We start from the raw sequence: 23560 nt of genomic DNA on the forward strand, positions 1-23560 counted from the left end.
GGTAATATCATCCTCACTCGTCACTCATATTGAAGTAATTTTTTTCATTTCAGTCATTCACTGACTAGGCGCCAAGTACCTTCATTATTGATAATTAAGAATTCCGACAGGTCGTCCATATCTGTTTTTATTCACGTTTGTGAATAAAAAATCCCTCGCTGAAAACATACTCCATTTTTGGTAAGTAGATTTTTACGTTACTTAAAACTACTCAAATGTGTTGTCAATTAATCATCTAAAGGTACAGCGAAATTGTGATAAATTTCGCATTTTTAAATGCAATTGAATTGCATCTTCTGACGCACCTGTACTTCAATAATCATGATAGATTGAATACCTAAATGCATGATTGCTAACATATATTTTTTAAATCCAGTCATTCAAACTGTCTTCGATCAAACACTATCTCCATCAGCTTAGCCTAAATGCTCTATAAACACGTCATACATAAAATTACAGTTTTTTTCAGTGAGGCGGATGATTTGGAACATAAATCGATACATATGATTTTGTTACAATAACGAATATATATATTATAATTTATATCACTGGTGTTCAATTCAATAATATTCTCGGAAATCTCCAATATAGATTGCTCAAACATTACCACAAAATGATTCGTTTTGTCACTTTGATACAAAACCAGCATTTTTACCCAAACTATTGCTGGACATACATACATACATGCCACAAATATGTAAAACTATATATTGTCTTATAAAATGAATCGTTACAGTTAAGCCTGACATTATCTAAAAATGACATTTAAACTGTGCCAGCAGACTGGGGTAAAAATGGGTGAAGTACTGCTTTCCTATAAACCATCGCAGAACTGTGTAACTTCAGTTTAGGAATGTGTTTCGAAACGTCTGTTTTTAAATGAACTTAATTGTGTATAACCATTATTGATTAAACACATAACACAGTAAATATGTCAACATGAATACGCAACTCATACGGATTCATCGCATTTAACCCGGTTTGGAAAATTTTCAAAAAAATACTACAATTTTAATTTCGCCATAATACTAAGTTACTATTTTTTTTTTGAAATTAAAATACGGAATATACGCCAACGGATTTCATCAAATATACCTGATTTAGAGAAATTCGCATATTACATGTTACTGTTCAGGTTTTTGTTGTTGTAATTCTGCCCAAATCTTATGATGGGACTCGGACCCAATATAAGAAACACATCGATAAGTAGCTATCGGATCAGAACGACACATTTCAGAGTAAATACCTAATCGTCGTGACACGTCGTATCGATATGAGTCTAATAGCGACGTCTGCAACGCAAGAAAAATACACGCATCGTCCTTTAATAATTCATTAGTTTACACCATTACTAATAAAACATACAGCGCAAGCTGTTCTAAAACCAGAGGCTCTGCTACACACCATATTAAAACTTATCACAGATTTGTAAATGTATCCTATCTATCTATCATGCCGAGGATTTCTATTGATCTTTCTCTTATCCGATAATCTGCATCCCACTTAACAAGACATATGAGCAAACAAATGGACGCTGTGCCGATAGAAGAAAACTGTCTACTCAATTATTTTATAAAGAAATGCTAAGATAAGGCTGAGATACTGAGATAACCATCGGCGCGCATGATTGTGCCTGGAGCGAGAATATGCTAATTTTAACAGTGTATGTTGTATATATGTACTACCCATTATAAGATATGCTGTTAACCGAAAGTTTAAATTTAATGAATAATTTAGTTATGTTAGGTAGAGTATTATATGAACTTGGAAAATGTTTAGGTATCTTAAATACGTGAAATATGTTATGATTTGCACATGGGTGTTTGCAGATGGAGAACTATATTTGTGTTCTCCCAAAGGAATCAATATTTAAACTCTATTCTGTAGAAAAAAAGCTACAGCAATGGTTGGAAACTGATTGCTTTTTGACCGAGTTTCCCCAGTAAATATACAGCTATCCACGTTCAATATGCGTGCACCAATGTTCTGATTCAGATGTATTATTTTGAGCTGGTACTTGACTCTTTAGGTACTCCCCCTAATAAACCTGTTTGAAGTTCCCGAAGGTTCTTGCTGGCTCAGCTACCATGCCCGGGGGTTCAACTGACGTGGACTTACTTCCGGTCAGCCAAAATAGAAATCCGACGTTACCTTGAACGCTCACATACTTTTCATGAAATATAGAAAGCGTGTTTATATTCATACACTCAAAATGAATAATGGCAAAATGGCATTTATGTCTTTATGCCTCCGTACGTGCCTTTGTAAAGTATTTTAGGGGACAACATGCAGACCTTTATATCCTACTGAGGCAAACAGGCTTACAAACACCCAGTTGTAACCCTTCCATCCTTTGTCGCGAGCGCGTGTAATCATGTAGTAGTATGAAAATGCACATTGGTTGAGATTACAAGTTTGCGATATTTTACTTTCATACCAATCATACCATACTCCCAAGAACTCACAATCGCCTATTGATATTAAGCCTAAAATCATGCAGTACTATAAAAATGCACATAGATTGAGATTACAAGTTCGCGATATTTTACGTTCATACCTATTCAGTATACAATTATCTCCTCATTGTCAGTGGGTGCGACTGAGTGGCGTGGGAGTGGTGATCAAATGTACGGATTATATGGCAGTGAACACAACACGTTGGAATCATTATATGTAACCAGGACCTAATACGTCGCCCCATGACGTTTACTCAGCATATCACGATTATTATTTACGTAACTTGCGAATGACACAAATATTTTTTTTAATAATTTTAGTTTTAAGCTGTTAATTTTTGGACAATGTCTGTATCAAGCTGTGAAACACATCTGCCAACTATGGAGAGGCTCTTGTCGTTGGTTTGAAGCCCGGGTTTTATGTTGTAATGTATGCGTGTTATACTGCGATGGCAAAAACAAAACGAAAAAACAAAGCGCATTTGACACTTTCAGTCGCACTAGTTGGAAGTTGAGAACCGTCCAAAGATAGGAAAATATAGGAGATAAATTGCATCATGGGAATTTACGAATCACAATTCATTAATGTTACATGTGAAGAACGACTCTGGCGAACTATGAACTGTATTCATTTAATAGCCGTCATGCACATTACATTATACAATCAAATTTTTTAAAAATAATTCGTCAGAAAAAAATACTTGCGACTTAAAGAATACCTCATATATTTTTTTGCATCAGGTATTCTTCAGGTCGCAAATATTTCGGTAATTCAGTTGTACTTAGGTGTGCAAATAGTGAGGCCATACACCATACCACTGATTGTTTTCAGTTGCTCGACGTCTGTAACTGATCTTGAATATTGACTATTCACCATTGCAAATAAACAGCATTTCTGTGTATTGGTATATCAGAACGTTTTTTTTTTGTTCATGCTGAAAATGAAACTAACTAGATTTACAGAATGTAAATGAGGTATTTAAAGCAAGTGAACCAAATATTGACCAGGGAATATATCAACTACTTAGCCAACCAAAGACAAGGCTTTACACATGACAAATCAATATGTTAATCCCAAATCCGAACCCTTTTAACAAAACATAATACTGGAATAAAGCAATAAAATAAATGCTATATGCACCGACAGGTTAGATCACCATTACTCTTAGTATAATACCATGAGCCCTACGTATTATATCACTTGTTCTATGTATGCACATTGCCGCTTGTCAAGAACTAGCATCATCGATTTCAATCAAAGCCCTGAGTATCCATCTGACAAGCTGGATTATCCAACATAAGATTCATTTTCCGCAATTTACATTATGAATTCAAGTGAATAATATAATTCGTTACGCGATGAAATGACTTGGCATGTACTGATTTAAGTGTGTAAATTTAACAATGAACAAAACCCCGTAGTTAGGTACTATTGCGGATAGTGAAATTAAAATTTATATTTTTAAAAGTTAAGTTAAAGTTAAAATATTAGGTAAGAATTGGAATAAGCTGATTATGTAGTTTCCTATTTGGTAATTTATGTAAAGTTTAGGTACTATCTGACTGGTAAACATAAGTACGAAATAATCAACAACTGTCGAAAACACGACAATATATGGCCCATTGCACCAAATTTGCGTAAAAAAGATAGACTTCAAGGCATACATCGCAATATTATCCATACACATTAATCACGTTTAATGGACTACAGCTTTTGAAACACAAGATCCATAGGTTGGTCATTTAATTGTCACAGGTGCTGCACGTCGATGCATATATCTCAAAAAATATTGCATTGCAATGTCTAGGATGGTGTATATATCAATGTCAATTGTTTACACGTCGAATCATATATGTCTCGTAAAACAAATGAATATCTCAGTTAGTTTGACCGTTGTATTTATGCGATTTTAATTATTACCTATCTCCACCCGCCTTAGTCATGTAAAATGAGGTGGATCGGCATTTGCCCTACACGATATAAAACCTTTAATTTCAGTCGTGGTATATTGATATGTAAAACAGTCATACAGGCGTTTCTGGATATGGCAGCGCGTAACCATATTTGGTTAATCTGAAGAGGTTGCGTTCGACGGAGCATGACGTCATCGCTCCTTGGGACTTACAATTCACACTGATCGTAAATGACAATTATTAGTTCCTCATCCTAAGGATGTTTGATTATTAATATAGTATATGTTATCAATAAGAAAGATACGACCGTAATTTCAGATGCGTGTATAGTTCGATATATCTCCCTGTTGATAGCGACAAGGACGCAATTTGCAGCAAAGAGATAAGAAATTGACAATCGTCAGAAGGATTTTAACAACAGGAGCGTTAGTAAAATGAGTGATAACTTGAATCAAATATTTAAGTGCTATGGCTGACAACCAGGTTCATAAAATGCTTTGTATTTAAAATGTTCAAAGTAAAATGAAGCACGAGTTGTATATAAAGAAACACATAAACAATAACAAGATGCATTTTTTCCAACACTGAAGATGAGGAAACTCGCGTAATTCCTGATTTAGATACAATATATACTTACTGCATTACCTTACTGCATTACCATTCAGATTTCACATATTTCAGTTCAATCCGGGAAATAATTTTTTTTAACTATTAGTTATTTTATTAGTTGAACCAAATTCACGTTTTATATGGTATATGGTTTTTAACAGGAGCATCCGTGGTATTTCGCATTCCAGGAAAACGTGCATTGATAGTTGGCACTAAGACGAAACGTGACTACGCATAGTACTCAAGATCGCAAATATTCGACTTGGTTTAAAAAAAATATTCTTTGTTATGGGGGTACTACGAATTGGCAGTACCGAGTTGCTTTAGAACCTGTTAGCGGATACGTATGGGATCTGTAAGGCATTAATAATAGTCATAGTACAAGTTGAGTAGCGTTTGGTATTGTGGTAAATACTATGAAAATCTAAATTTACAGTCAAGCAAATAAATGAAAATAAAAAAGCAAAAAAAAAAAAACAAAAAAAAAAACAATTTGAAGTACACATGGATAAATTCTCGAGTTTGTTCAGTGATTGTCATTACTGAAAATTCAATGCTGGAGGACATTCAACGTATCTTTCTATTAACACTTTGCTGTCATCACCCACATTGTTAATGATTATAGATCGGTGTCATTCGTGTCAAGTGCCAATTGCTGATTGTATCTCCAAGGGATTGCGAGTACGATGAATACTGAGCAACAGTGTAACGGCTACATTGTCTCAATTAACCAATTATACTACAACAACAACAGTAAATTGTCAAAATTATTCTGCGCTGGTGTCTCCATATTAAATGCATGAATGCGACATGAACACAAACTCAACGAGTCGATTCTCGGACGAATGCAAACTTCTATAAAAACTATATATATATACGTTTATGTTATTTAATTTTCTGTAAAAATTAGCTACACCAAAGAATAGTGAATCCCTATATACATCGATGATCAAACTAAACCGGAGCGTATCATACGAAGAAAACTATTCAACCGCGAGCATAATCGATTGTCTAAAACAACATGTTTATACAGTAAAGAAGTGTATACAATCAGAGAATGCATATAGGTTAGGTGTTCAGTAACAAATTCATCAATGACCATTTTACCTTTTAATAATATGTTTTTATTTTGTTATATTTTTTTTCTAAAAATAATTTATGTTGATTTGGTCTGGAAAAACGGCAAATGTTTGAGAATGTTGGCGGGAAAATTATAACACCTTAAGGTATAATTATATTCTATTTGTTGAGACTGTATTCTTATATAGAAAACTCCATTCACTATCAAATTAAGATATGTATATTTTATATGTAATATACTTCACACCTTCCAACACGTAACATCCTCGGGAATTACGTGCAAATTTAACGTGTTTCATACATTCGATGGTCGTTGAATGTGTTCACTCTTTTTCGTATGCAATTAGTTGTTTTCCAGAAGATTCAGGTTTCTCAGCCTACATTGACTGAGTTGTACTGTGCTGTGTTTGTACCTATTGTTTTTCCGGAATTGTAAATTTATTTTTGAACTGAGTTTTCTTGTTGACATTGAGTAAATATCAGTGTTTTATTTTAAATGAACACTACAATATAGATTTATTTGCAATATTGTAGGGTCTTTAGTTCCACAAAGTGGACGACGAGGCGGAAATTTAAGCAAGTCACGCTAGTTTCTCATTGATAGTGTTGAAATAAAAACAACGGATCGTACGTATTACAGACACTGGCTAGCTGTCGTCGCAGTACGAAGCCCGTGGTTAAGCTTGTGAATTGTGTTCAAAACCTATGAAAAATAGACGAATTCCTTCATGAATTATAAATAACATTGCAGTTTCTCATTCCAATGACGCGTATCTGCAATACACGTGGGAATTGGATAGTGTCAATTTAATTTTCTAAGCTCAGTTTCCTGTTAGCGGGGCCTTTCGGCAATGCGACATTGTACCACCTTACCCAGAGTTCTAAGTGTTGAGTTTCGATTATTGGAAAACACGCCTAGTAAAGACAGGAAAAGCATTGACCCACGTTTATACGCCCCCTGTAATTTCATCATCAGCGTGACTACGCATCATATTCTATTATGCTCTATTTTAAATATCAATTGTCATCGAAAATATTCACAATGGAGAAAGATGATTGATACCTCAATCAGCGACAGTGAACGTGTGTATCAATCAAAACTAGTGTAAGGGAGAGAAAGATAGGAGAAACGAAAGAGCATAATTGTTTTTCTCAATATTCTATATATCAATTGCTATATGTACCTACACGTTTTCCCTGATGATGATGTAGATTCCAAACTCATTGTGTTAATTTTATTTATTATGTACTGATTTTAGTCGACATACAGTCATCTTAATAATACCCCCACTCGCAATTTCCATCGGAACACCTGTAAAGGGTACCAAGCGAGCACAATTTGTGTAAACAAGTAATAATTTGGACACGCGCTGTATACGTCATATGAAAGCCATGTTGAGCACGACGCTCTGCGACTGTGGCATGTTAAACCGTAACTTATGACTTAGATGTATAGGGTAATTGTCTTAAATTATAATTACTTGCAATTAATTATTATAATTACATAACATCTAATTCTTGACTAGTTTTAACGCGTCGTCGAATTTGAATCTGTAACACTGTAACACGTGATTTTGTAAACTTTTTACGGACTTGTATTTCCAAATTTAGAATAGTGTGCTTAATCATAAAATGTCCCGTTGAAAACAATATTGACTATTGTTATTATTTTCATGATTATAATATACATACACATAGAAGCTTACTTTAACTGTATTTCGATGGGTTTCGTAACATATTTGTAATTATATAAATCGCTAACTCTGGTAATTACGTTAGCTGGGAAAGAAAGATGTGATTTATATGATATCATAGGGACAGCTAGATGATGTAGCGGTCATGCACAATACATGAACGGATGAAAAGAGATTTAAACATTATATTGCATATATATAATACTAGACCGAGATTTTGTTATATATAGGATAATGAAGTAATATAAAAATATTAATGCGTTTACAAATCTCGTTCATCAAAGCATTCTTTCACCTTAATTACATTCAAATCCCATACTATCCTCTTCTATATGTGTATGATATGATGGAAGGGAACTGAGGGAATGAACCGGGTATTACTCTTGTTTCCAGCTACATATTAGTCATACTAGAAAAACTTTTAAGCAGATATTTTATTTTCGTTCATTCAGATACATTTTTTTCTCTCTATCTGTGATAAAAACATCTAAAGACTGCTATAGTGGGTATGTTCGTTGATGGGCCTAGAATGCCATGGCAAGGAAAATGTTTGCATGTAAATCACGTGCCCGTCAACGTGCTTGAAGACAATTCAATTAAAATCAAGAATCTGTTTACGTTTTAATTTGTTAGTAATTTGGGTGTTCCCTGAAGGCAGTATCATGCGAAGAATGTGCCTGCGCGTATTTTGTGTATGCATGTGTTTGTGAATAAGATGATGATGTTGGGGGTGTTTTTTGGTACGGGCTGTTGGTGAGCGGGGGTAGTTGGATTAGTTATCAGTTTAATCAATTTTTTTTTTTATAACTCATTTCTATGACGTCAAAATGACGTATATGGTGAAGGCAAGATCGTTCATATCAACCATTCAATGCAGTCTTTCGTCATCTAGAGTATAGTAAAAAACAAACATACTCTTCATTGGTAGACGAGGAGTCCAGGTCAAAACGGTATTCACTCTTAAAATGGATTTCGTATCACTCTTGTATGTCATAGAACCGCTCCGTCAGTAGAGGGCACATTTTATAGGGAAAGGGTTTTCAATTGAGTTAAAATGTTACATTGCGAAGTAGTTAAATAATTTTTATCATTACGTTGTGGTCTAATATGCAGACATCATAGATTATCAAATATTGAATACACTAGAATCGTTTTATATTATGGCAATCTAGTTTAATAAAGCGGTGTAGTAATTGTCGATACCTTCATATGATGTAGTAACAATCCCTGTAATCTGATTGGTTCATGCAAGCAGAATAAGATTTTGACTTTATATTTCAATATGTTAGTGGTTTTACACTATATTTTCGCATTAAAGTATTAGATATGGTGGGATATATATATATTTGGGCCGGGGTATAAATTAAAGCCACATATACGTTATACACCTCAACATCAATTATCCGCGCACGAATATACATATCACCCAACGAGTGTGTGTTTATTGACTACTTATTAAATTCACTTATTGAAAACAAAATATTTCCTAATCGCATGAAGGGTAAGTGTGGCAGTGTTCGGTGCAAAATAGACACACACTCTACATAGTCTTGATTATGCACTCACAATTTATGCGTTAGTTTGTGCGTTACAAACATGATATCTCAAGAGTGATCCAAGAACATTTATAACACCTATTAAACTAGTGTTTGTAATCGTTATGTGTTTCCCACTCGTGAGATATTCATTGTACTTAGGTCACCAGTCAATAATTCATTTATAAAATATTAGTACGCAGTGTTCTATAGTCACATACAATCGTCTCACTTGAAAATATGTGCATCATTGTGTGTTGTTGTAGCTGTTATTCAATGATTATGTGTATATTATATATTAATATTAGATATGGTTTCAATTGTATTTTACATACCTGTTGAAATTGAATAATAATAATAATAATAACTAAGTAAGTAAGCTTCAACGATTGTAAAAAAAGAATCAAGAATTTTTATGAACGCATTTATGTTTTTTAAACTATTTGCTTACTGCACACCACAGTGTACGTCACGTAGAGTTTTGTTTATTCACCATTGCACATATCCTCAATTTCTTGTAACCACGGTTGGCAAATCTGTACATAACACTGTGTATAATGGATTGATCACCCAACCTAACGATAATCCTGTCCGTCTTTTATTTAATATTAACTTCATTATCGCCGTGTAAATTGACTCACCCTTCCGCCACACACAACCCGTAGTTAGAGGTTTCCACCATCATTCGAAAAGTTCGTCAGAAACACGCTCTATAATTCCCAGCAATAGCGTCGTGCTCTGTTTTTTATTGCAATTACGATGACAGACGCCACAATGGTACACAATAATAATTAATCACAATGTAGTAATATAAACAATTCCCGGTATTCCTAATACTTTTATTACAGTTTGATTCATTATTCATCGAGGGTTCCATTCATTTATTTTCCGGCGCCTAAGTAATCATTCTTGATCATCCGCAATAATTTGGGTAATTAGTCTCTAGGTTGTAGCAGTTAAACCAGTTTATATTGTTCATCTCTTTCTCATTTTCACGTGAATTGTTCATGATTTATAAAATGTATAGTTTAACATAAGAACTGTCTTACGTGACTCATCGGCTGCCCCCCAAAAGAGAATAAAAATAATATTTATGATTGTATTTTGTTTTCTTATAACATAAATTGTTTGATATTTTGATGCAACACATAAAACATTAGGTTGTATTAACTTCGAATTCATTCCCGCTCGCCGGAATATTATTTTTATATCACGATTCAAACAACTTCTGTCAGGTAAAGTGGGAGAAATGGTACGACTATGTACTGAAATGTGCATCGTTCAGTTTAGTTTATAGTTATTTGAACTTAGTTGGCTGTGAATCCTCAGGTAGATTTATTATGACGTCAAAATATTCAACATATTATTTGCGCCCTTAAACAACACGGCGATTCCATGACGTAAGCATGCCTTAGATGGATATGAACAATGGCGTTCAGAGCGATCATAACGATTGGGTGTGTAGTAGATCGTCTTTTAAAATATAGAACCTCTCACAAAACATTATTTATTCTGACGGTCGTCTACATATAGAAGAATATGAACGCCGTTAATAGCCATTCATTCATCAATATACGTCACAGAGGGCGCAACGCAATGAAAATATTAATGTCACATAAACAATTCATATACTATATCGTCCGTCAGTGACGATTATATATTATTCACAAGTTTAGTTAATTTTAATGCAAAAATGATGTTTCAGTGTAGTTTGCAGTCCTAATTGCTAAATGATTTTTGTTTATGTGTACACAAATTCACAGCGACCAAAGTAAGCCATATACTTTTAAATCCACATTTTGTTTACAAGAAACTTGAGAAACGATTATGTCGTGAATGTGCGAAGCAATAATTGACTTTTGCTATCTGTCACAAATACGTCAAATCATACAACACCGATAGTTCTTATATTTGCCATATTTTCGTACGACAAACATGGCTTGTTCCAGTGAGTTTATTAGGAATTTAACGCATTTCGTTTGATAATTTCAGAAATATGGTCATGTATCTCCCATTCCGCCTATTACTGACGCTGTTCGTATTAGACTTGTGCTTCGCCAGTCTGTACATGAGCGATGAGCAGGATGCATTGTTCCCACCGAGACTTGCTTCCAGAAATTCCGAGGACGAAGACGACGACAACTACATTGACGAGGACCCAGACTTCCTTCCAGCGTTTCTGTATAAGAATGCATTAACTACCGACACTGCTGTCCTATCCAGACGCGCAGCCCGTGTTCGCCCATGCGCACACTGCATGGAACAGTGCAGGTCTTCCTCCTGCATGATGTTTTGTAAGAAATTCTGTAGAAGATCGAAGAGTTAATGAATTATCAATTTTGATGCATTATTCAATACCTTTTACCAGATGCCCACCTACTCGTTTACTAACCACTGATTTACTTAGATGTTTTTGTTAAAGAGTTTTTGGTTAATTGTTTCGTTAATTGTATCAATGTTATCGGATTTATGTATATACTAATTATGTCACTGTAATTCTTAATTAATAATTTAATAAATAGATTTTATCGGCTGAATTTGAATAATGTTTCACATATTGTTCAAGTTGATGTGTTTTGAATAAAAAAGCAAACAGTTTCACATGGTTAACCTTTTGGTGGCGCACATATTTGTGCATTTAATCCAGGGTTTCAAGTTCTTACACAACGCAAATACTGCAGACGTGATGAAATCACGATATCGCGTCACTGATGTTTGTACATTCTGCACAAAACTGACAAATAATGGTACATGACAATAAATTTGTGAAACAAGTAATTGCTAATAGTGTTGTTTGGTACTGTACGTTGTTTGATACATTGGACTTTATCATGACATAAAATTACAACAATATATTTTTAATTTGATCCACAAATCGCCAGATTTGGAAACAGTATAAAACTAGCTCATATCATGGGTGTAGATGTTCTCTGAACATGCACATGGATTGTCAGCTGTTTTCTGGCAAGTAACAATTCCTAACGTGAGAAAATAACATATGATATGGACTTATACATGTAGATAAAAAGATATGAGTACATACTATTCCTGCTGACACACCGCGTGGTGGCGCTGTCCATTATAAGTCAGACATCCAACACGTGACTACATATACTACAGTAAAGAATCAATAACAATGCATTGACGTTGCGTTGTTGCAATCTGAGAGAACATGACAGAGTTTTGTGACGATATCTTTGCACTACACCTATAGGAGAATATTCTGTGTCTGATCCGATGGAGTTTTGCTAAAGTTGCCATTGAAATAATGTGAATGTTAATGACTAAAATATATAAGCATATTTTTCAATCACATGAGGGCGCACTGATTCTGCACAAACGTTTTGAAAAAACACAATCACATTTACGATGGATTACAAACAAAAATAAAAAAAATGTCTAATCACAAGAATCCTGTACACAAACCTAATAGGCAATCAATTTACCGCAGAATAAAGAAAAGATGATTAGTATACTTGGTATATAAAGTGAGGAAATATAGGGCAAATACCCATTTAATTTTAATGGAATCACATTTTTCGTAAAAGGTCGCCATATTGAAAAAAAAATGTTGTCATCTCCATGGAAACCAATCACGCCTCTATGCACATTGTATTACTCTTCAGCATATGTACGCATATTTTAATATTGTGGCAGCTTACTTATTTATATGCAGCATTGCTGTATCTTTGAAAATAGCCTTCCGCCAGTTCCGCGATCAACTCACGTTGCTATGAGCTGGGAAATGTAAAATATTCCATAAGCTTAAACAGCAGTCCCTTATAGGCTGTGAACCGTTGGTATAAAAAAACTGGTTATAAATATTCATTAAAGTAAGATAATAACTTTCATTTGTTCAGAACGTTAAATATCATTAAATCGATCTTATACTAGTATTGTCTCGGGTCAATTCAACAAAATAAGTAGGAACGGCTACTTCTCATTGCAGAATTCACAAATAACTTGACAGCAGCGCCACTGAGAGACTAAATCATGCAGTCGTTACATCACGGTTAGATTGTTATTCGACATCACCAAATATCAATAGCACGTTTAACCAGTCGTTCAGGAAAAAAAGAGCCTTTTCTGTATGTGCGCCACTGTTGTAAAACAAGTACTTTGCAGTACTGGCATTTTAAAGACAAACATATTATACCAAAAAATACTCATTGTGATTTTATACTTTTAATAACAACATTTTTATAGTTTATGCACAGCGCACTGAGGCGCATGTGCGATATTTGTGTTGATAAACATTCTCCCAGTCGGAGCTACGTCACGATCCCCCAAACGTTGCTAGAACCAATCACAAACAGGAAAAGACAATGAATTTTCGGATTAACACCTCTGTTTTCCCCCAAGCTAACCACATTTCCCCCAAGCTAACGAAACAATCTTTTATCTTCTACTGTTCCGGTCCGTCTGTGAGAATTGATTTTCCCACAACTCAATGCGCTCTTCTAATGAAAATCACAAGTAGGAGGTTTGAAATGAAAGCGACTTGCACTAATTACCGACGGTGACTCTTTCGATACCTCCCAATCATCTAAAATACCCAACTAAAGCTTGGTAACCTCTCAGCTAGTATTCGTTGATCTGCGCAACTGCAAAACTCGCCATCTGATACCCATAAATCTCGCGCATGCGTGGCACGACGACTACTACTAATAATGTTTTCGGCGCATATATGTCGTACAAAAGGACATTTAAATTTGTATTATTTTGTATGTACCCATAAACATAATAAATTGCCATGTTTACATGACAACATTCTATCGGAGCCTAACTACTGCTTCTCCCACAAGAGATTATCTCAACTACGTTTACACTTTCGGGCCGAAATGCGACGAAATCTGCTCACCAACCTTGCGCCGAAGGCGCGACCTTACTAGGGGTCCGGGCATGCTCCACGTTAACATGTTGACATCTAGACCCTCTGAAACGATATTTTCTGCATTTTGAGGGGCAAATTTTGCTGACACGAAGGGTTTCAGCCAGATTTTGGAGGGGCGACGCCCCCAACATTTTTTTCGAGGGCGACCGTTCCCCCCGGTGCTACCGCCACTGCGTCGTATCATGACCGCTTCTACTAGTTTTATCTACGGTGTCTTTAAACAGTTTCTTCGATTTCTATTCGAACTTTTCAGTCGTTCTCTCAAGTTTTTATCGCACAATTTTGTAGATTGTAGATTATTCTGTTTCATGTTGCGCAAATATACATTAGGGCGCGAATCTCTTCGTTCCCGCCATAATTGAAATGGGAGGTTACTTGGAGAAGGCGGTTGAGGGCGTGATTTCGACCCCGATAGCGTTTGCTATTACAACCCCGAGGGCTTATTGAAGCAAAAATTAACTCGAACAGGTATACTCAGACATTTTTGCTGGCTCGAACTGTAGTGCTACGATAAATGCTGTCGTGTAAATGCATCATACATTTCACTGGTCTCACCAGATACAATCATTTTTCATACTTTTCTATTTGTCTACGGTCATCAAAACAAAAAAGAACAAATGTCGACATAGGTACGGTCCGATGCATTATACTTTTTTTTACCAGTATTTTCTCTATAATCTATGCGTTTGAAGTACATCTAACAGCTCCCGCTGTTCGCGTGACGGTGAATATTGACACAATCACTTAGATCAAACACAACTGTCAACGCATCGATCAATCCAATAGATATATTGGGTTGACTTACAATAAAATAATGACAGTAACAATGGTTTCAAATGTAAAAAATAAAGAAATTATACAATTATTTTTGAGTAGATTATAAATAATGTATAATATATAAGTATAACGTGAATACATAATTCAGAGATTCGCTGCACATCTGTAATATTCGTGGCTAATAGACCAATAATAGTGATGTACACGTACAATAACAATATAGAAGTAGTTGTTGCGATACAAGTCAATTTACACCACACATTGCAATAGCGGTTGTAATACGTGATACGCGTCGAGTGAAACAGAACAAAGGTTGCTCTTATTGAGACATAACAATAAATCGATGAATCAGATCAACTATTCATAAATAAATAGCTTTTTTCTTGAACAATCATCGATAAATACATGAAAGTTTCTTGGAATTTTTCACATTTCAGTAGAAACCCAGGCATCAAAAATTAACTTGAAATCTAATCAAATCAAAAGTCGTTATTTTACAGCAACAGGAAATAAGATCGCACTTATGTTGGCGGGGGAGTCGTCACCTGCGCATGCGTCAGATGGCCATAGCGTGTCATTCTTTACAAACAAGGGTCTACCCATGAGCTTTTGTGTTTTTGTGTGTGTTGTTATCTTCGTTTGGGACTCAATTCCCGCACGTGCGCAGGTGGCTACCCTCCCGCTTTAACCATGAAATAGCTTAAACCATGAATTGAATGAAGTCGAATCGAATGCAGCGTTGGTGAGAAAACTTGCCATTTTCAAAACGGTATAAAATCAACTTCAAAACAAAAAAAAGGCCGCTAGACGGCGCTACATAATCTAATCGTGTTGCGAACCGGCAGCAACAGTGCATGCATTGCCACAAAATATGTTACTTGTTTCGACAGTAATTGACCTTCATCTGAATAACGTCCGATTGACGAGGAATATCCGCGAATATTTAGAGGTCATTAGACGATGATCCCCTTAATATCACGTCGTATATACGAGTTATACTGGTATGGCCATTCATTTACCCATATTAAACTGCGACCTTGCTCAAAATACTTATTCTGCTGGACACGACATAGGCAATAATTGGCTTCCATGCACCGTTTTTCGAATCTTTTTTTTGTCATGAAGTATATCTACAAGACACAGCTGAAACCGAGACACAAAATACGCTGGTATGTAATGCTAGCATACGAGTACTGTAAATTTGATTCTCGCTGTCGCACCACATAGTGGCACTATTCAACGCGACACTACACACACCACAGTACAGCGAACAATCAATTACAATGCATCAGTGACAGTTTTTGCTAGTTGGGAGATAATATAAATAAATTCACTTATGTCATACGAAATAGTACATGTATGTTGTGGTAACAGAATAATAGAAATACAAATATAAACGTGACACTGAGGGCGCTATTACCGCATGGATGAAAATATACTGAGATATTTGCACGTTTTTGTATTATTTATTTGTCAGCTCATATTCATGTAGTAAATTATGCCTTGGTCACGGCAAATTCAGATTTATGCATATCTAATAACAGTTTCGTGCGATATTATTATTATTATTATTGTTATTATTATTATTATTATTATTATTATTATTATTATTATTATTATTATTATTATTATTATTATTAAAGAGAAATAGAAAAGTAAAATAGAATTAGAAATCTTATGCTGACCAGGTTATTATGCATTTCTAAGCACAATAATTTTGCACACAAATCTGATAGGCAATCAATTCACTACACTATAATGCTTGATGATTAGTATAAATGGAGGAAGTATTATGCAACTTGCCATAATTTTAATAAAATCACATTCTTTGTAAAGACCGCCACACTGAAAAACAAAATGTTTAGGATCTTAATTTTACAATCATTATGCAAAATGTGAAAAAATTGCTGCATATTTTAAAATGGATTCGGATAGGTATTTAAAGTTGAAATTACATTAATTTTAAATTTGTAATGTTTTATCATTATATAAGATCCCTTTATAAACATAATCCATTTTCAGCTGATCTCAACAGGGGCATTTTATATTTTACAAATGACCCTTTTGTCTATGACATCAATTTCATGCATTTTTTTTCTAATATTAATGCTTTCAACAAAATGCCGCGAAATGACATCGTTACATCGACAGCGTTGAATGCATTATACTTTTGTTAATATTCGTCGATGGCTAAAAGGCACCAGCTCTCATACCGGTATTAACTTTATAAATTATGCAATCGAGTGCACATTATATTCGTGTCCATTACACACATTTGTTCGTTTCGACAGTAATTGCCCTTTAACCGAACGTCTTGTTGACTAAGACAAATGAGAGCTCATTATACGAAAATCCCCGTGATATCACATGAAGCAGTGACAATAATATTTACACTAGGCTGTCTGATGCTCAACAAATAATATTATCTCGCCCGCAACCTATAATCTAACCTCCCCTACAGGATTAACAGTTTACCCTAACACGGCAGAATACTTCTGTGCAATTCGTAGTCTTGGTAATATCATTCCCAGAAGCAACCATCCGGGCTCGGTTTTGCATGGCTAGATTACAACAACCGCTGAAAACCACCGTTAAAAAATGTCATTTGGGCGAGTTGCTGAGAAACTCCGCAACGGTGTAAACTCTACATGTGCAAAAATTGTAAATTTGGCTGTTCATGATTGTCTAAAAGTTGAGTTTGCTCTGTGTTCTCGACTTTGGCTGTATTCATCGGCTCTATCTTTGATCGGCATTCCATAGCAGCTCGCGTATACCCCATAGAAATACACAGTACAGTGCTGAATGTCTTAGCAATATATAGAATGTTCTTTCACGTAGCTCCTCTCCAGATACGCGTTACTTATCACTACACAAAGCAGCTTTGCATATGACTCATTTGCATAATCAAATATGCTCTAACTACAAGTCCCTGTCGGTTAACAAATGCAACCGGTTACTTTAATCAGGTTTAATAAAACGTTTTACGCCTTAAATCTGAAAAAAAAATGTTTGGTCAATTAAATTAAAACATGCACGATTTACGCTAGGAAGGTGCAGTCCTTTTAAAATTATGAAGACATTAGATTCTATAATATATACCGACGTTCTAAATTTTCTATAACCTTTATGTACTATGACTGTTATATGCAGAGAATTTTTGAGTGAAATTAGCGTTTAATGTTTTTTTTTTCTCAGCTATGTAAGTCAGACATTAATATGTAGTTGGATTGTCACATAATTTTTTCCGACTTTTTGTAGTTTGATTTCATGTGAAACAACTGCAAATAAATGTTCGTAGGTGGTGATTGAAGGCTGCCTATGACAGAGATTTGACAAATGTATTGATTCCAAAAATTCGGGGAAGAACCAGTTGGAGAGGATAGTATACCACGTGATTTTGATCATTCCCGGTGGATTTACATACACGGGGTTTTGCAATTAGGAATAAATTGTGAAATTTCGAGTCGAATATCATAATTACAAATTACTACGGACATTTTTATTAAGCTTACTACGTCTCACCATTTATCACGTGATCACAGATGCCCTTGAAGAGTATTTAATTATAATTTTGAATACACAGAATAGCGCTCTAAATTCTTATGCATTCGCGGCCATTTTGCTGTTTAATTTTGGATGCCATTATTTGGTTATAGTTTTCCGATTTCAAAATGTCCTAATGTTTTTCATAATCTTATGCACCATAAAGCAATTTATAGTACACGTTTTAAATACCAGTCACGGATTACGTCACAGAGAAGCCGTAGCTATGATACACCAGCAGTTTTCACCGGATTGAATGAACAGAAATAGTCAATGATGCAATCACTATGACTTAATCACAGAGTGATCAACTTGTTTTATACATTTTTTGTTGCTTGTAGATGGCATGCGACGTTGTCCGGAATTAACAAACGATTTCCGTTTTATAATTCTTATATCATTCTTGTTCTCAACTAGTTTGCGTTTGCCAGTTACCCAATGGGTTTCGATGAATCCTGGCCATTCTGTAATTTATCGCACAATTGTCATGCAATATTTATCGTGACAGATAATAAAACAAAAATCTGGCACAGTTCCAAAATTTGGCGTGAAAAACTCACCGGTCTACGTATATCTGATGTCCGCCTGTTACCTTGGGAACCACAATTCGGAAAACAAGTATATTGCTCGTGGTCCAGCTGAGGCGTAATTTCATATCCTATTCATTTGTAATGATCCGTTTACTAATTCAAAACTAAGTACAGTCTCGGGAACACGTCATATGACCTATATGAAATTATTAATATTTAAATTTTCTTAGCGAAAAACTACCTTTTTCTAAAATTCTGATTTTCTTGTTAGGGTTTTGACAAAGTTGTCAAAAATATTACAATTTTCGCACATTAAATAATAATAGCTTTCCGCTTTTTACTAGACATTCTAAATACAGCTCTGCATTTCGTAATACATATAAGTCGGCCAAATATCGATTTTCTGAGAATCAGACTTGCTTGGCGGTTTAAAAAAAATACATGTCATTTTAGAACACGTTTTATATGATCTGAAAGGTATATATAAAAAGGTCCATGCAGTATAGACGAATCATATTAAGTTAATTACGAATAGCTGTTTTATATTATAGTCATAGTAAACCTTATCAGACTTACTTCTTAATACAACACACGTTTTTTTCAGCTACACTGGCTTTTGAACACGTAGTCTAGTTTTACCCCGACGTCTCTGATCAAATTAAGATAGATTTGAGGGATACAACTGATGTTGATCTCCCAACAAATGTCAATTGTACGCGTTGTATATCGGTTACGATATAATTGAATCGATGTGAATGTGTGTTTGACATAAAGAAAATTGCGACGTAAAATACTTGACTTGTCAACAATCGAACCACGTCTGTTCAAAGAATTCGCTTCGGCATAATTAGTAATTTAGGCTTTGATCTATATAACAGTTGTTTCCCCTCACAACCTACAAAATATAACATCTCCCAAAAATACAAAAGGATTATAACTTTTAATATATGCTCTATAAATTAGTAATGTACTAGATTTAATGTTACATCTTTAATAATATTTCAATGAATATAATTAAAACACACTTATAACGATACGTGCATATGGGCACACACTATAGAGCACGATTACTGTCTGATACTATTTCTTCTCGTGGATAATCAGTGTATTAATAAATGTGATGATTGTTACGTAGATTCTAACATCTGAAACAGATGCGTATGGTATCGGTCTGATGAAAAACAAAACACGCAGCGTGTAAATAACGAGCGAAAAAAAACATCGCTTATTATACTACACATTTCACTGCGTTCACGATTACACATTGGATACAACTCCTATATGTGGGATGACATTGTATATCCATTGATGAAATGCAATCAGTCTCTCAACTCTTATACAATTTCATTGTTCAGTGATAGAAATAATTTAATAAGCGAATAATTACTTTTCTTAACATTAGACTAACGCAGTACAGATGACGTCCTTAAATGCGTTGTGAAATTAATTTAATTAAATTTAATTTAATATGAATACCACTGTATGCAATGAATATAACGATTCTGAAATTTCATTATTGTGTAAATTTTTTTAATGTACTATTAATTACAAAAACGAGCAATAACATTACAGGAACAATTTCATTTATTGGTGTTTTAAAGTCATTCGCGGCCGAACCGTTAACACTATTGAGACTCGTTTTTGTAGGTCAAAGGTGAATCTTTTACAGTATATTTTTATTGTGACTCATAATGTCGACAATTGTATCGTGTATTTTTATTTTCCCGTATAAATTATAATGGTTTGACAATCACTGTCCCCAAAACGGTAAGCGCTTTCATTAGAAAGAAACTTGCGCAATGCATAATACAATTCACTACCGGGTGCGTCGCAATGAATTATGGGTTGGGCCACGAGATTCCTGCATATGAGTGGAACATGGATCATTATTGGGAATTAAACATGCTGTAATTGACCGACGGAGGGGGGTGACTTAATTTTGAGCAGTATTAAAAAGAATTTCGTGGAAATAACATATATATACTTTCAATTCTAGAAAGCGTCTCACAGATAGGTATTTAAAAAGAAAAGAACACACACATCTTTTAAAATGTTTACTAGTGGTATAACTTATACAAAGAATACAGGAAAGTAATGTAATTACTCTCGACTTTTTGGTCCGTCAAGATATAATCTATGATCCAGTATTTTTTTCCACTCCAAGAAATTTAATGTTATTTATAGAATATTTGCCTGCCCACCGATAATCAATAATTCTATCAAAACCTTTAATCCATCATCATTTTAATGAGTCTTTATGGAATGCGGCACCCAGTACGACTGAAATGGGTACTGGGTAAACGATATCCAGTTGATAATTGGAAACGCACGTACTTGCATGGACACAGTTTCTTCGCTCTCATGTATATATATCTAATAGTCACGTAATCAGCCTCGAAGACTGAAGTAAAAATCTAATTCCGTCACTGATCTCGACTAACGGCTTAAACCCTGACTGATCTTTCAAACATGAATGCACGCAGTAGCTGTGTAGGAAATAGCCGCGGGACGGTAGCTCTTCTTGTATCAGTCCTTAGTATTTGTGATGACATTTTAGATTGCCATTTACATGTTATGTGTAATGATGTATTGTGCCCACAAACGTGCGTATTCACAGATACAATAAAATAAACGAATCAGATCATCGCAACTATCACTACTCGATATTAAGTTTATTAAAGAAAAAACATCAATTTGATGTTTTTTTTTTCAGTATGTCAGATCAGTCTCTCCGATGGCAGCCTTAAAGCGAACCTAAATGCGGCCTTAATTTATAGTCGTGTATATTCTAAACTGTATTCGAAATAATGTTGCAGTGGTTTATTTTTTTTAATTATAACTGTAGCTTGGATAGGCATTTGAAGTGCTAGCAATTAAACACCATGGAGGCCATTCATGGAAGAGAATAAATAACGAACGAACATATTTAACATCCAGGTACTTTTCAAAGCTGTTTAGTATCTGATCGCATTCGTATACGCCATTGTACATAACCGTTCATGCATTGTGTACTACTAGTAAAAACTTTTATATGCCCAATGTGCTTTTTAGAACTTGGGTTAGATCATTATGCGTTTGAACCACAGTATTCTCAGAGTGGAAGCCCAATTGCGTTAAAGTACCGTACTTCTCCGATCGTAAGTTCCTCCCGAGTATGAAGCCTATCCCTCTATTTTTTTACTAGGTATTTATCGAGTTGAGGGCATTCACGATTATAAGCCCAGAGTGGTTTTACTGGTTGTCGACGATATTCTTTAAAATATGTCTGTAAAAAGTGTGTTTCATTTCATAATAATCGTGATTGGCATGGTAGTTTGGTTCCTGCTTTTATGAGAAAACTCGCATTAATTTCAGAGTGCATGGCGAACGTACACAACGTGGTTCGCATCCTTTCTATTCTGTCATTTTCCCAGGATGACCCCGATGTTGCAATACTGAATTAATCAATATTTCTTTGAGTAGTAGCTTTCAAAAAGCCAAAAATGTGATCGTTAAGTCGTGTACCTGGTTATTGGGCATGGTTTACTTTGAGACTATCATGAAAGGCCTAGGGTTTGAACGATGTGACATGTTGGCGACCGTGAAAGGTGTTTAAATTCTCCCTACACGCTCAGTTTACCCACGGTTACTATTAATCGTCGTTTACTTTTCGGAAACTGCGAATCACCAGTTTTTAGGGAAAAAATCATCGTTTTTCGTTGCAATCAGTGCTACAGATCGCATTTTAACATTGCGGTAATTCACTATCGCATTGCGTTAAAAAATCATCGTCAATAATCGGAAAATTTCATCATTACGACACATCATTTTGATTGGTTAATGAAAGACATGACCTGTTAGGTCAAAGGAAGTTGTTTCAGGTCAAATCGTGCTGAAAAACCTCATGGTGACAAATTTATAATCAATATACATAACTTGATAAATACAAACACCAAATTAGGCTCTATTTAGTTCCCATTTAATATAGTTTTCAACTATGATTAGAATTTCGCATTTTCCAAGTAAAATAGTCAAACCTAATACATTACTATCGAACGTCACTGTATTTAATTTCGTGAGTCTCTTGGTGTTATTAGAGAAATATACAAGTGTATTATTTTATTATATCTCCCTTGGTAGTTTAAATGCGCATGTTCAGTAGATGTGTCTATATTTTGAAAACCCAACAATTAACATATTACAATACAATATATGCATTGAAATATCGGGAATATTTTATATAATTAGACAACATTGTTTATAAACTCTAATTAAGAATAAATGAAGTGAATAGTTTTGAACGTCCACGTCAATGTTTAAAACCTATACAGGGAATTTAACAAGAATACAATGGTCACGTCTTAATCTTACTATGGTATTTCGCTCACAGTTTGAACGTTCGACATGTGAAAATACTAGTACGTTAAAATAATATTTACGAACAAAATATTAATTATGCTCATCAATAGAATACACTATGTATACAAACTTGTAAATTTTCAAAAACGTTTCATGAAACTGCTTGAAAGTTATACTTGCTAGGGAAATC

The 23560-nt window shown here is 34.7% G+C and overlaps 1 long non-coding RNA gene across 1 annotated transcript; it reads left to right on the top strand.

Annotated features, from left to right (window-relative positions):
* LOC144362063 (uncharacterized) lies at positions 1-11898 on the top strand. The gene is made up of 2 exons (XR_013422532.2): positions 1-180; positions 11281-11898. It is a non-coding gene; the product is annotated as an uncharacterized LOC144362063 (long non-coding RNA).
* Positions 11899-23560: the final 11662 nt, after the last annotated feature.

The sequence above is a fragment of the Saccoglossus kowalevskii genome, chromosome 19, assembly GCF_978046115.1.
Source record: "Saccoglossus kowalevskii chromosome 19, keSacKowa6.1, whole genome shotgun sequence".
Taxonomy (NCBI): Eukaryota; Metazoa; Hemichordata; class Enteropneusta; family Harrimaniidae; genus Saccoglossus; species Saccoglossus kowalevskii.